This window comes from Aythya ferina, assembly GCF_964211825.1.
Source record: "Aythya ferina genome assembly, chromosome: 9".
Lineage (NCBI taxonomy): Eukaryota > Metazoa > Chordata > Aves > Anseriformes > Anatidae > Aythya > Aythya ferina.
This window is the reverse complement of record NC_140305.1, coordinates 15,500,166-15,514,188: the sequence shown is the minus strand read 5'-3', so window position 1 is coordinate 15,514,188 and position 14,023 is coordinate 15,500,166. Positions and strand designations below refer to the sequence as shown.

The 14,023-nt window shown below is 47.8% G+C and overlaps 1 long non-coding RNA gene across 1 annotated transcript; it reads left to right on the top strand.

Annotated features, from left to right (window-relative positions):
- The first annotated feature begins 3,863 nt into the window (after positions 1–3,863).
- Positions 3,864–13,602, top strand: LOC311441423. Its single transcript, XR_014695928.1, has 3 exons — positions 3,864–3,913; positions 11,650–11,677; positions 12,879–13,602. It is a non-coding gene; the product is annotated as an uncharacterized lncRNA (long non-coding RNA).
- Positions 13,603–14,023: the final 421 nt, after the last annotated feature.

Here is a 14,023-nt window from a genome sequence, read left to right as displayed (position 1 = left end):
AGGGCTCCCCTGCTAACGGCAAAGCAGAACTTTGGCAGCAGGGAAGGAGGAGCTGCCCTCTGGCACACTCCAAAAGGCTGGATGCTGTATCCTGAAACTTTGCTACCCTCATACCGGTCTTTTCCCTCCCATAAGATATGTTTTGTGTCTGAGCATGGTCATGCAGTATTTCCATGCCACTGGCCTGATGTCACATTTCACTATGGACAAGTAAGGACAGAGGCCTCGCTGCTGCAGTGAGAGCAGCCCTGCTTGGCAGACACGGTACCATTCTTCCTGAGACATGTTTTCCCCCACTGAGCTGTTTTGAGTGCATTTAACCAGAAACCAGCAGCCGTGTTTTACAACACAGTGGGTGCTGGGTGTGCCACCGCCCCCCGGCTCTTCAGCTGCTCAGCACCGCGTGGAGGTGCCCAGGGACAACGTGTGAGGCTGGCCGTGGTGTCTCAGGGTATCACCATCTCAGGGCTGGTGAGCTCACAAAGGGGAGGTCCAGCCCCTGAGACAGGTTTGAGACCCAGCCCCATGCCATGCATCACCCCCAGCCCCACCGCTCCCTCACTGCCCCTGCCCCCAGGCGATCCCAGCCGCAGCTCAGCAATGGGTTCAGTTTGGGTACAGGGGACACTGTGGCATCCACCGTTCCCTCCCAACCCTGTTCCACAATGATTCACGGGGATGAAGGAGCTGAGCAACAGGCAAGAGGATGATTTGCCTTGTGAGGGTGATTCAGCCTCTGCAGGGTGGTGACAGAGTGAGCAGAGCTATTGTTTCTCCCCATCAGCTGGTGATAAAAGGGTTCTTGCCCCTTTTATGACATTTCATTGTGGAAGAACAAATATGTGTAACAAAGCAATGTGTAAAACAGTGATGAGTGAAGTCCCTGCTTCAGAGAACACCCTCTGGTTTTCTCAGCCTACCCTGAACACCAGCACAGCTCCCTGTGAAGCAGCCAGCCCTTCTCTTGCCTGAGGATGCTTTTGTTGTGCCGTGCATCCCAGGAGCAGCTCAGTGTGCAGGGGACAGGGGCTGGCTCAGTGGGTGCAGGCACAGGAGCCATCCAGTGAGGCAGCTCTGCTCTGGCAGCCTGGGAGTGCCACACCAGCCACCCGTGCTGACCACATCAGCAAATTCCTGCATCTGTATGTCACCAGTCATCCTAAAGGCGTGCACCGGCATCACCTTGACAAAGTGGTTAATTTGGCACAAGGTGCAGTCACTGAGTTGTACTAATGCAGCAGTGAGCAAGCAGCAAAGGAGATTCAGCTGTTAAGGATCGGCATGCACACAAAACAGGAAAGCAAATCTGCGTATGTACAGTAGTTTGTACCAAAAAGCCAGCTGCATGTTCAGTTCATGCTCAGTCCTCCCTTCTGCACTGAACCTCCCCTGTATTTTAACCAGTCCAGCAGAAACATGGACTCACAGCTGTGAATCCCATGCACAGGAAGAGGTGTGGGGCAGGGGTAGGGGCAGGCAGTGCAGCCTGCCATGGCAGAAACCACCTCTGACCCACGGCCTGACTGCCACGCTGCTGCTTGTGCTTCTTGAAAAGGGCAGCGCAGAACTGCAAGGAGAGCAGAGGTGTGCTGTTTCCGTCACCTGGGCTTTGAATGGCTCCCAAGTAAGGAATGGCTTGTTAGGTTGGGACAGTGCTACAGACTGGGAAAATAAATGGCCCAGGGAGAGTATTAGAGAACTCTCCTAAACCCTACGTGCTGTGATGAATGGGGAATGAATATCCTCTGCCTCTTCTAACAGGAGGTTTGGGGGCATCAGGTGAAACTAGCAGGCGCCCGTTCACAACAAGTAAGGAGATGCTCGTTCACTAAATCCGTAGCTGAGCTGTGAAACTCTGCTGTGTGGCATAGCAGCTGCCCAAATTTTACAAGGGTTCAAAAAATGATTCACTGGATTCATGGAAGACAAAAACGGGCTGTCACAAATTCAAACACAATGCCAGCACCAAGTGTCTCCAGATGCAGGGAGGACACACATCTCCACCAGCTCTCCTGGACATTTCCTCTCCCCTTGGCATGCCCAGGGGAGATGCATCACTGCTCCAACTCATTGCGGCTCTTTCTGTGCCCCTTTGCTGCACATAGGTGTGAAGTTTACAGGTTTCTGCATAAATAATGTGCAGCCTTTCAACAAAAGCTACCAGATCAGTTACTACTCCAATATCACTAATGTCAAAATTAACAGGAAACTGAACCACAAACCACTACATCAGCATCTACTGACTTAACTTTTTCTTCTCCTGGTTCCTTACACTTTACATCTTGAACATTTGCATTGTAGATGAAGTCCTAGGAGCCGCATGTAAGATTAAAGCACGGATTGATAGCAGCTTCAGGATATTCAGGCAGCAGTAATAAGTGTGCTATTGACAGTGAATATTCATGTGGATAGATCAGCTTGGAGGATTAAAAGACACATCCTAGAGGGGTGGATATAATGCAAGCAGGGGCAATCAAGTAAATGAACCAGAAAAGGTGCTGCTTTATTGGCCCTTTACAGTCACTGTCTCCGAGTCTCATTCAGCTCATAATTACTGCTGCCAGAAGATAACAGCTATTAGCAGCGGCTGCAGAGCCCCAGGCCCTTTGAAGTCCTGAACAATAGACCACAGGAGGTGATAAGGTGCCTTCCTCATCTTCACCCCAGTCTACACCATCCCCGGGTCTTGCAAACGGCTGACGGCCGTTTCCACCAGCAGCTTTCCCCTTTGCCTTTGATCACAGCTGCCCTTGTGATAGCTTCAAGGAGGAGGTTTAATTTAGGAGAATAAAAATCATTTGCTGCCTGAGCAAATCCGAACAGCCCCGAGGGAGGCAGGGAGGAAGGCAAGCAGGTTGACACTGAGTGAGCCCCTGCCACGCTCACGGCCCAGCTCGGCTTCGCCTCGGCCATGGTTTGATGAAGTGGGAAGTAAAGGAGGGGGCTCATCCTCAGCTCCAGCAGAGGTGAAACACAGAGGGAGCAGGCAGCCAGCACTGCTGTCTCACTGAAACCTTTGGTCCAACAATATTTCAAAATTTAAACCAATGAGGCTCTTTAATTCAAGTGTTTTCCTTAATTACTTACAAAGAGCCTCATCTTGTACACAGCAAGAGCCATAGCTATATCTTAATTTCTGCATAAGATAAGAACACCGTTTAACTGCTCACTGTGTGGTTTTGCTCTCATTTTGTCCCATTAAGATTTCAGAACATGGCAGCGCCGTTTTAGCACGTGGGATGGCTATAAACAGATGTTTTGTCGGCCTGCCCACGGCCAGCTGATTTCATCTGTTTTGTCTAGGACTCTGCAGCAACAGTAATAAATGACTCACCCTAAGCATGGGGTTTTTGTGCTTTCTGTGTGCAGAACTCCAGGGAGGATGGAGCTCTCCGTACCTGACACCTGTCGGGTGCAGACCAGGTGGTGCTTCCTGCACCATTTTTGCACGGCACCCCTTTGCACTCTGTGAACCTGCATCTTTGAGGATGCAGAGACGGCTTTAGTCTCTTTGTAAGTGTTATCCTAATCAGCCACCTCTGACCAGGAAGACAAAAGCACCCATGGAGTGTCAGGTCTGACTTGTCTCAAACAGCTGTGGCATGTAATCCCTTTCACAAGCAGTAGGGCCTAGCCTGTGCTGGTTCTGTATGGAAGCTGCTGCGGACACCCACAGTTTGGATGGAGAGAAGCCTTTTTTAGGGGAAAAACAAACAAACAAACAAAAAATAGCATCACAAGCCAGAGTTTTGATTGTGGCCAGATGATACCAATTTGTTCCTGTGGCAATGCCAGCCCAGGTGCTCAGGTGTCCCTTGGTATATGAGCACCCTCTGCTGCCAGCTTCCCTTTCCCCAGAGAAGAAGGGAGGCTGCTGGGGAGACCACCCGCACCCCCAGCTGGTGCTGCCCAGGTGAGTGGTGACGGGGTGACAGCAGCATGGTGTGCAATAGCAGGAGCTGGGACTGCCACATCTTTGTCTCAGGGAGAAACGGTGAATGTTTCTGACCTCTGAAGTAGTGCTTTGCTGCAGCCTGAGCAAGGTTGCCCTTTGAACGGTGCTAACCCAGATCTCCTGTATGTGTGTGTTGGTTGTAGACCTTGTTACTTGCTTTGCCACCTCTCCCTGCATCCTGGGGGCTGGTAAAGACACTCAGCTCCGGTCTTGTTCCCTGCTTCAGCAGATTTAAGAATTCTGAAACAACACCACTGGGTCTCTAGGGAGGTATTAAAGAGAGGGGGGAAAGAAGCACCTCCTCCCCAGCCATGCAGCCCCATATCTTGAACACGTTAGGATAACACAAATTTTTCATGGGTGTTGGAAGCTGGTTGTTCACCATAGCCTTGACTTCAAAGCTGAATCTACCTGTGCCTGGTCTGGACAACCAGTCCCCAGCTGCCCATATGATGTGATTTCATGGCTCTGCTGGAAGGCCTTGCTGTCAGTCTAGAGATGCCATGTGCTGGCTTCCAGCTCTCTGGGATGGGCATTACCTGGCCTCCCCTCTTTTACCACGTTGAACTTCTCAATTTTCCTTTTACTCCAATGTGTTTGTTTCCTTGTCTAAACATTCACTCCCTGTAGCCTTTCCCCACATCTAGTGTCATCATTGTAGAGGAGACTAATTAAAGCTTCCAGACCCTTCTTGTGGGTCTGGAAGATCTCTAGTTCTCTTCCCAGCATCATTGTACCACAGCCTCACTTCTCTCCTTGATCTCATTTGCCTCCATGGCCAAAAATGTCTGTGTTAATTACTGATTACCTTGCTTGCAAGCCCAGCACTGCCCACTGCTCCACCTCTCCACCTGGCCATGGGCTGTGCAGCTCTGCAGGGCTCCCTCCCCACCAGCTGGCAATGGCAGTGCTGATTTCTCTCATCCTACCAGCAAGCTGGTTTTCCTCATTATTTTGAGTTCTCTTTGCTTGGGCTGTACAGCCCAGAGCTGCTCAGACACTCTTGGTGCTGCAAATATCCCCTGTGCTCCGGAGCTGCCTGTAGTTCTGCTGCGTGCGAGCTTTCCTTGCACCTGCACTGCTCTGATGTTCCCCTGCTCCTGTTACTTTGCCAAAAGCCTGCCTTGCCTCAGAAAGTGATCCCCTCTCATCCCAAGGGTACTGGGATGTTGGTGACCATGTCCAGCCCTGTGCTGGGGGCATGGGGCTCAGGTGTGGGTCAGGCAGGTGAGCTGAGCTTGTCTCCTCCCACATGCTGTACAGGGGCCCAAACCAATGTCTTTGAACTTTAGAAAAACCTTTTTCCATATTAAACCTCTTGTTCCTTTATCAGCCTGGAGCTTACCCTGAACCCCAGATCTGGTTGCTTCCACGCTTTTACAGCTCTGTAAGCCTGCAGTTGCATGATGCTCAGAAAAATTAATTGCAAAAGTCAGCACATAAATTATTCAGCTCAAAGACCTCAGCTCCTTCTTGTTCAAAAGATGCATGCTGACAAACATCAATGTACAAACAGCAGAGTCCTTGGGGGGCAGCTGGCTGCAGAGGGGCCTCTGAGGCAGGAGAGGGGCGATTCTTGCTGGAGGTGACTCTGCGTGGGAGGGAGAGGGAGTAAAGCTCTACGTAGGCTCAAACTTTGTCCTTTTTGCATAGTTTTCAGTACTGTTATTCATATAGTCACTGACTTCTGCTCCTTCATTTGCTTAGTACAAAAACTGATTATGTTGAGTGCTGCTTTGCCTAAAGAATAATCTGAACTACTGATGGAACAGTGACAAAAACTCATTTTTTAAGCATTCTTTTAGCATCTCCTTTCGTCTGGTAGTCCAAAAATCTGTTACCACCTGGAGAATCCAGTGATGGTGCCTCCATGCCATGTGGCTGCTTGTCCCTGTGCATTTATTTCTGTGCTCTGGGTTCTCATTCTCTTCAATGTCTGATGCATGAGGTAGGAGAGGAGGGGGCGAAATGAATAAATCAGAATAATGAAGAAGGAAACTTGTTCCATTTTCATTCAGAGTTTTGAACAGCCTGTATGAAAACCCTTTTTGATGAAACTCAGTGTATGAGCACTCTTTCTCAGCAAAGAAACAGTATTAATAGACAATTGCAAAATTTTCTTTCCACAGGAAAGGGCCTTGCAGCCTGAGGCAACATTTCCACAGTTTTCCAATGGCTTTGGTCACTTATAATGGGTTTTCTCTATTTTATGTAGCTGTGGTCTGGCACTTTGTATGACAGGGAAAAATTTCAAGTTATGGTTTGCAGACGTGGGTTTACTCAATAAGTCCTGTGCAGACAGAATAATAACTGCCTGTCTGTTCTGCGTTGGAACAACTTCCTGCTCAAAACGGCAGACTTTGAATGTCCTTGGGCTCTCTAAATGCAGGATGGTTCTGTCCTCTCTGACATGTGAAAATATACATTGAGTCTTTTGACCCCTGGTCTCGGGACAAAGTGTGAAGTCCTCTGAATCTTATTTTTAGCTGACTTCTACAGTGGTCAGGTAATAAAGACCTCTCGTTCCTTTTGTGCCTCAATTCGTGCCTGGGCCACTTACAGGCTTCCCACACATCTTGAAAATAAACACTGCAGAAACTGATTCTCGTGTCAAAGGTATGAAAAGCAAAGCTGCTGCTTTCTTGCTGTGCTGGTCTGGGAGGAGTCAGGCTGCCTGGAAGGATGGCTTCGCACGCTGCAGCCAGGTGGTGTGCTCTCTGATCTGGTGCTGCTGATATGCCTGTGCTTGTAAAGTCTGGGTCAGGGACCTCTGCCTCTTAATGCTGACTTCTTATTTTACAACTTGATTAGCAGAATGAACTGTACTCAGGGCTGTAGCAGAAAATAGCTGAATGCAGCCTGCTTGTGGCCAGATCATGGCCAAGCCCATGAAGAGCAGGCGTGATTTGTGTGAGTTCACAGCCTGCACTGACGCTTTCCTCGTGTGGGATGTAAGCACCAGCTTCTGAATGTCTTGTTCTAACAAGGCAAAGAACTAGGTGGTAAAGAAGAAATAAGAGGCCCTTGGAGATGCATGGAAGGGAAATTCAGGAGAACTCCCCCTTGCTGTCAGTGGGGCTGATGTCTGCACCCAAAACTGTATTGAATGGTTTTCCCAGGTGATGGTCCTCACCAAGGGTCTGTGTCTTTGCCAGTAGGCTGGAATGTGTATTGGATGTAGCATGCACATCAGTTTGTAGTGTGAAGAGAAAACTATGCACTAAAAAAGCTAAAAATTCAAGAGAAAATATCCTCAAGGGTGTCCAGTTTCACCAGGTGTCAGAAAGGGTGTTTGTAAATCAACACCAGGTCTTCATGTCTAGAAGAAGAGCAAGTTAATTATCCCCTGCCTGACACAACTGGTTTTGTGTGATTTGCGGATTCTGATCCTTGTCTCCTTAATCTCCCTTTTTTCTTTCACCACCCACACAAAGCTTCTTTCTACTTAACTAGTACCATCAGGCAGGAGTTAGAATTAATACCTCCAGTCATGGTGCCAGGCTCCAAATACTCTGCTGACAGCCTCCTGCCCCAGCCAGCAGGAGCAGCCCTGTGGTGCTGGGCACTGCTGGGGAGCAGGACATAGCCTGACTGCTGTCCCCTGCAGGATCTGCAACCTCTGTACAGACAGCTTGTGAGACCTGTAGCCCACAAGGTCTCTCCATCCATCAGCACAGCAGGATGCCTGGGGTGCTGCAGAGCTCTGCAGACAGAACAGCACCATTTCCTTAGTCAAAGTTGGCAAAAGTAAAGCTAATAGAATAGCAGCCTGAGAGAAAGCCTTATTTTGTAGGTTCTGTCCAAACCTAATCCAACTTTCCAGTAAAGATTTATTTTTGTGAAACTTTAAAAACAGCACAGTTCACTGCTCCTCTGCATCACTATCTGGCAGAGTGTGTTAGTATCTGCCCACATGTGCACAGGTACAGCAACAAACAGATTTCAATATGAATAACACTCACAGTTTGGTATGTAAATTTTTGCTGACTTTATTTTTTTAAACCCCAAATCCCATACTATAAGCCATGGCTTGGGCAGACCAGATAAACCAGAAAAGAAAGCCCATATTGTGGATTACATGAAGGCATTTTCCATGAGAAAAGCCATGCCAGAGGAATGCTTCTAAAAGCAGGTCCTTCTGCAGCCTTTCCATGCTCAGGACAGCAGAGTCCAGCATACTTTTTCCACTAGCCCCAGCAATTCAGAAAATCCTTCTCACCTGCAAAGCAAAGGCTTCAGGAGATACAGGGTGGTCAGACCTAACTCAAGAGCATGATGCTGGGGGTCCTTTACCGGAGTTGTGCTGGAGCAGCTGGTCCCCTGCCTGGCTTCCAGGGCAGAGAGCTGGCATTTCTGGGCCTGGGCACTGCTCACAGCTGCTCTTTAAGGAAGCTCCTCTAACCTGAGGTGAGCTGAGGTGGAAAGAAATTACATTGCTATAGAAATCCAGGTATACAATCCATACTAGTACTGTTTGTCACACAGAGCCACATTTGGATGTGGGAATCATGTTTTAGCATGAAAAAGACCAGGTTAGACTGGGCTATGCAGTGAAGCCATGTCTTGAAGGGCTGACCTGAATCAGTCTGGCAGGCTGTGCGAGTTGCAGTGTTCTATCTTGGTCTCCAGCTGTCTTCCAGAGACGGCGATGGTCTTCAGAAGCACTGCTCTTAAGAGGTGATGAACTCCTTCAGCTCCCTGTGCTTTAACAGCTGTGTAGTTTCTTCTTTTCCTTTTTTCCGTGGCTGGGAAATTGGGTCTCGTGTTTCAAATATTAATGCATGAAGAAGTGGACTTTCAAAGGTGCTACTTTAACACTTTTTCCACTGTGAACTGGTGCGGTCCTGTTCTGTCTTTTAACAAGTCAGCTGGTAGGAAAGCTACTGCATGTGTTTCTGAGGTCCTCATTTTCAGTTTATTTCTAGTAGGAAGCTTTTAGTGATTCGGATCCCAACTGTTTGTACCTCTTACCTTCTCATGCCTGCTACAGACCAGAGCCGAGTCGCACTGATTTTTGCGAAGGAGTTTCTTCAGACAAATAAATGAGAAGTGGGGCTAGGTCTTGAAGTTATTAAAAATGAGTTTTCATATGTAAATTCACCTAAACTACTTCCCTCCTTACAAAAATTTCTGGAGGAGAAATAGGTGAGTTGATGGTAAAAAAAATAAAAAATAAAATAAAATAATAATAATAATTAAAAAAATCACCCATTTGAGTATTGCTTTGAGTATCTGCAGAGATGGGCACTCAGGGCCCTGTGCGTGCACACCACACAGCCCCAGTTCAGAGAAATCCCCATTCTGCATATTGATGCCCTCTGTTGGACTGTGCTTTTCAGGTTTTTTGCTGTATTTGTGAATTGCAAAGGCACATCCATGAGTAACCACACTTCTGTGTAAGGCTAACCGACAATAGTAAAAGGTTTTTTAGTTACTGGCTTGGCACAGAGCACTACACTGCTAGCGGGCAGCAGGTTTGTGTGAGCTCTGCAGACTCATGGAGACAAGACGATGGCTACAAAGGGGATACAGCTTGGGGATGGGGGGTGGACTGTTTATATGACTGTATATAAATAGTGATGGGGAGCAGCTGGCAAATACAGCAAGCCATGAGGAAAGGACCGGGTGGACAAAGACACCGACACGTTTGGTCTCTGAAGAAGGTGCAGAGATCTCTGCACAGTTCCCACGCCTTTTCCAGACAAAGGGTTGTTAATTTTCTGGCTATGCAATTAGCCTGGCTCTGAAAGCTCAGTGATAGATATTTTACTACGTCCCTTGGGAACCTGGTTCATTAGTTCATAATTTTAATTAAAACTGCACTTCTTAATTTCTTTGAACTGCGCTGACTTCACTGGAGTTGTGCCATTATCTAGCAGAGCAGGAGGACACACCTGATGCTGGCTGTAACCACTGTTCTGCATGATCCCAAAGGACAACCAGAGGGCTTGGGTACTTACAGCACTTACAGACACTTGTTACTGGGAGCATTTCCCTGATACGTGGCTGATCCCATCTCCTGCACCCAGCCATGACTCCTTTGGGTCCCGTTGCTGCTGCCAACCCTACTGAACAAGCCATTTACCTCCTCAGTGCTGCAAGACTCGGGAAACATCTTCAGTGGTGCATCAGGAGTAGAGGTTAAAGGGGCAGGATGACAGGGTGGGTTTGTGTGATCCCCACAATGTGTTGCTGGTTGTGGAAATTAGAGTGAAAAACGAGTGTAGAGATAAAGAACCCCCCACACACACACTCACCGTAACTGGTGTTGCCTGGCTGGTATCCAGTCAGATCGGTCAAAAAATTGCTGGAGATTACCAGGGGTGAGATGTATTATGCGTTCTGCAGAGGCTGAACAATGAAGTTAACCTACAAGTGAGGAAGGAGCCTGTGCCAAGAGATTTTTATCTTCTGTGAATGAGCTGGATGCTGAAGGGCTCCTGACTTTTATGAAAGGCAGGAAACTCAAGCTACTACTTTATGAGCCAAGAGCTTTGACCACCTTGAAGCAACGTCTGTGTCATTAGCCTGTCTAGATGGCCCCAGATGCGTCAGAACACCAGCGGTGGCTAATGCTGCCAGAAATGCTCCCAAATTCCTCAGCAGCCACTGCTCCCAGGGCACCCCCTGCCCTGATGGGTGATGGGGTTGGGGCTGGCATCCTCCAGCCAGCCCCTGCTGCTCAGCCTCACCATGCTGCTCTCGGTGGCTGAAATAAGTTTTCTCTCCTGAGTGTGTGTTTTGGTCTATTTTAGAGGGCAGCCAGGTCTCCTCTGTCTTAATTTTGTAGCCTAAACTACCCAGCCATTTACTGCTTTGTGCCTCTTGGAGTTTATGCAGCTCTCCTGCAAGTAGGTGGCAAGAGCTGCCTTTGCTTCACGTGCCAGCCCCGTGTGGAAATATGAAACTCAGTGGCAGACCCTTAATGACCAGTGCTGTTAATTCCTGTTCAGGCTCACCCTTCCTCTGTCACCACTAGTATTTATTGCCTCCCTCATAGCTGGTTCCTTCCTACTTTGTAACACGTCTTTTAGCTCAAGTGTCTTCAGTTTGCTAATCTCCCTTTGATGTCACCTCAGCTGCTCCTCTGAAATCCGAAGAGATGAGCTCTGAGGGGCTTCCTTTGACTTTCAAAGGAAGAAAGAACAAAGTCTGACAATGTTTCTCTTTGCAAAATCCATATTTAATGTTGCATTTTGCATTGCCTCTTACTCTTTGAAAATTTGTTTTTAAGACCTAGCTTTTTACTGCAATTAGACTACTGGACCTCGAGTTTACATCATCACTTCTCCCCTTCTCAAGTACAGATATTATTTTGCTTTTCCCTAGTCATACAGCAATGTCCCAGACCTGAGAGACGTACTCAAATTCAGCTATTTCTGCAGATTCATGTGACAGTCCACTCTAATTGACTATGTGTAACTGCTTTTTACTCATTTCTAGGCTGAAAAAAAAATCCTACTGAAGTATTTATCTATTTTGCCTTCTAATCATATTCACCATTATTGTTTTCCTATTTAAAAAAAAAAAAAAAAAAAAGGAAAAAAAAAAAAAAAAAAAAAACAAGGCAAAGAGTTAACTCATCTTGGGCCATCCTGAGGTAACTATTTACCCCATTTTTTTCTGTTAGAAAACCTTCCTTCTGCTTTTTTCATATAGCTGACTGAATTTTTCTGTTTAATATCCACTGCCAGGTGTTGGTTGGTCTGAGGACTGCCAGAGGTGACAACAAAATGTTTTTTGACCTGTCATGTATTGCTACCTTTGCTTTTATTCCTTTTTCCATTCCATTTGTAGTCTCTGCATGCTCCAGCTACTCTTCTGGTGAAATGGGGACCTGGGCTTGCAGTGCTGCTCCACACCTTATCCCTTCTGCATGAGATTCAAGTCCCAGAATTCAGAATCAGACCTATGTTTCTTTCAGGTTTAGTCTAAATTAAAGAAGTATGTGCTCAATTTATTTTCTTTCCACAAGTTCTGGCACTATCTACAGAAGCAACTGTCACTGCATGTTGCTCTTGAGGGTTACGTGCATCTTGTGGCACTGCCACCTCCTGTCTCTGCACTTAGCATCCCCTGCCCGCTGCCTTCATGGCTGTCCCCATGTTTGTCTCTGCTCCCCAGGCAGATAAATCCCTGCTCTCCTGCTTGCTGCCCTTGGCTGGTGACTGCTTACCTCCTTCACTCTCCTGCATCCGCCAGTGCTGCCCTTTCATTTAGTGCTCAGCAGTTCATGGTCAATCAGCTGAGAGTGAAGCTTAAGTAGGAAAAGGCTTATTCACGCGGATCAGGTGATGGGGCACTGCTGCAAAGCCTGGGCCAGGGAACAAAGCATTTTTGGTGCTTGCCAAGTTGCCTCTAAGGATGCAGAAACCACCTCCTGTGCGACCCCTCCCCTTAACAGAGGGGATCCAAGCCTCCCCACACGGCTATGGGGTGCATGTGGTTGCACAACGCAGCGTTTGTGGCTACCATGCCCTTGGAGGAACAGGCAGACAAAACAGCTGGTTTTTGCTTCTTATCTATTTATCAGCCTTAGCTAAAAATTAATGGCATGCAACTTCCACCGTAACTGCAGACTTGGGCAGCCAAAGTCTTCCCCTTGTTGCAGTTTGTAGATATCCGCGTTCTAGTTAATTATATAATTGAGATGTTTCCAGTGATTTAAAAGACTTCTGACTAAGCTGTTGGCATAATGGGGAAAACTGAAAGCCAGAGTCAGGGGGAATCAAGAATGCAACAGAAGTCTTTGAACCAGCTTTTGATTTACATATGAATAACGCTGATCTGCAGAGAGAATTGTGTCCAGCCATCCCCAGCAGAGGCACTGGGCAGGAGCTGGTTCCTTGCTGGGAATGCTCCCCCAGTTCCTATTAGGCTTATTTTCACTCCTGTGCTCTCATGACCATGTATTTCTGCCTAGTTACATGGGATCTCATCCAGATAAAAAACATCCTTGATCCCAGGGACACCGAGCCACGGAGTCCAGTGTGACTGCGGTGCACAGGATAAGGCCAGCCATGTAGTCCTGGAGGCCAGTGATCCATCGTATGCTGATAGAGAACACGCAACAAGGAAGGTGTTAACGTGACAAGGAAGGCGTTAACGTGCCGTGGTGGTGGTGGGACCCCGCTGCAGGGACACCTGCTCTGCTGTGTGGGCAGCGGGCTGCTCCTCTGCGCTGGGCTGCAGGCGCTGGCCTCGCGACCTGCGTCAGCTGCTTGCGTGGCCGCTGAGCAGGTCTGCCACTCCCAAGGGTGCCGGAGATGAAGGACTTTGTGGGTTTTTACTTTACTTAGAGGAGGCACTCAAGCACAGCGTATAGCCTATAAACTGCTTAGGAGACTCTAAGCTTTACTTACTGCTCCTTCTGGGGTAACCGGCGTCATGTGCCTAGTCTGACTAATGCTTTTTAAAATGCAGTAGATTAAAGGTGAATGTGTTGTTTTGGATTTAGTGGTGAAGTGACAGCATTTCTCATCCCTGTTCACACACAGCTAGTCAGGGAGGATAAGCACTTCCCCTTCCCGAAAGCTGCAAGTCATCCTTGAAGATAACGACTGCACTTCACTGATCACATCCCTGCCCTCTGCACACACGTCTGCACAGCACACCTGCGTGATCTTGCCCTAGAGTCGTGATATGTTAGCAAGTGCAAGCTATGAACTTTCATTTACTGGTGTTTTTATTTCAAACACCCTGTGTATGATTTTTCTGAACGTCATCTAGGAAGGTGTAGTGGGTTCGTTTTTTGTTTTCAGCATTACCTCACCACTAGAAAGAGGGGATGAGCTATTTGTTTTGAGGCATGCACAAGAAAGAAAGGTCTCTCAAACAGTCTGCGTGCCTCCCCGTGCCTGGGCTGGTGATTCCTAAAGGGGGCTCTGCAGCCATACACTTCAGCTTCTGGATGCAGTAATTCTAGCATGAGTATAACAGGTTTAAACTGCACTTCGATTTCCAAATGGTCTGAGCAAGCCTTGTTCAGACCTTGAGGCCACCCCAGATCCCTTCAGCGCTGTGGGATGCTCAGAGTTATGTCTGAGACTCAGCATCGAAGGAGACAGC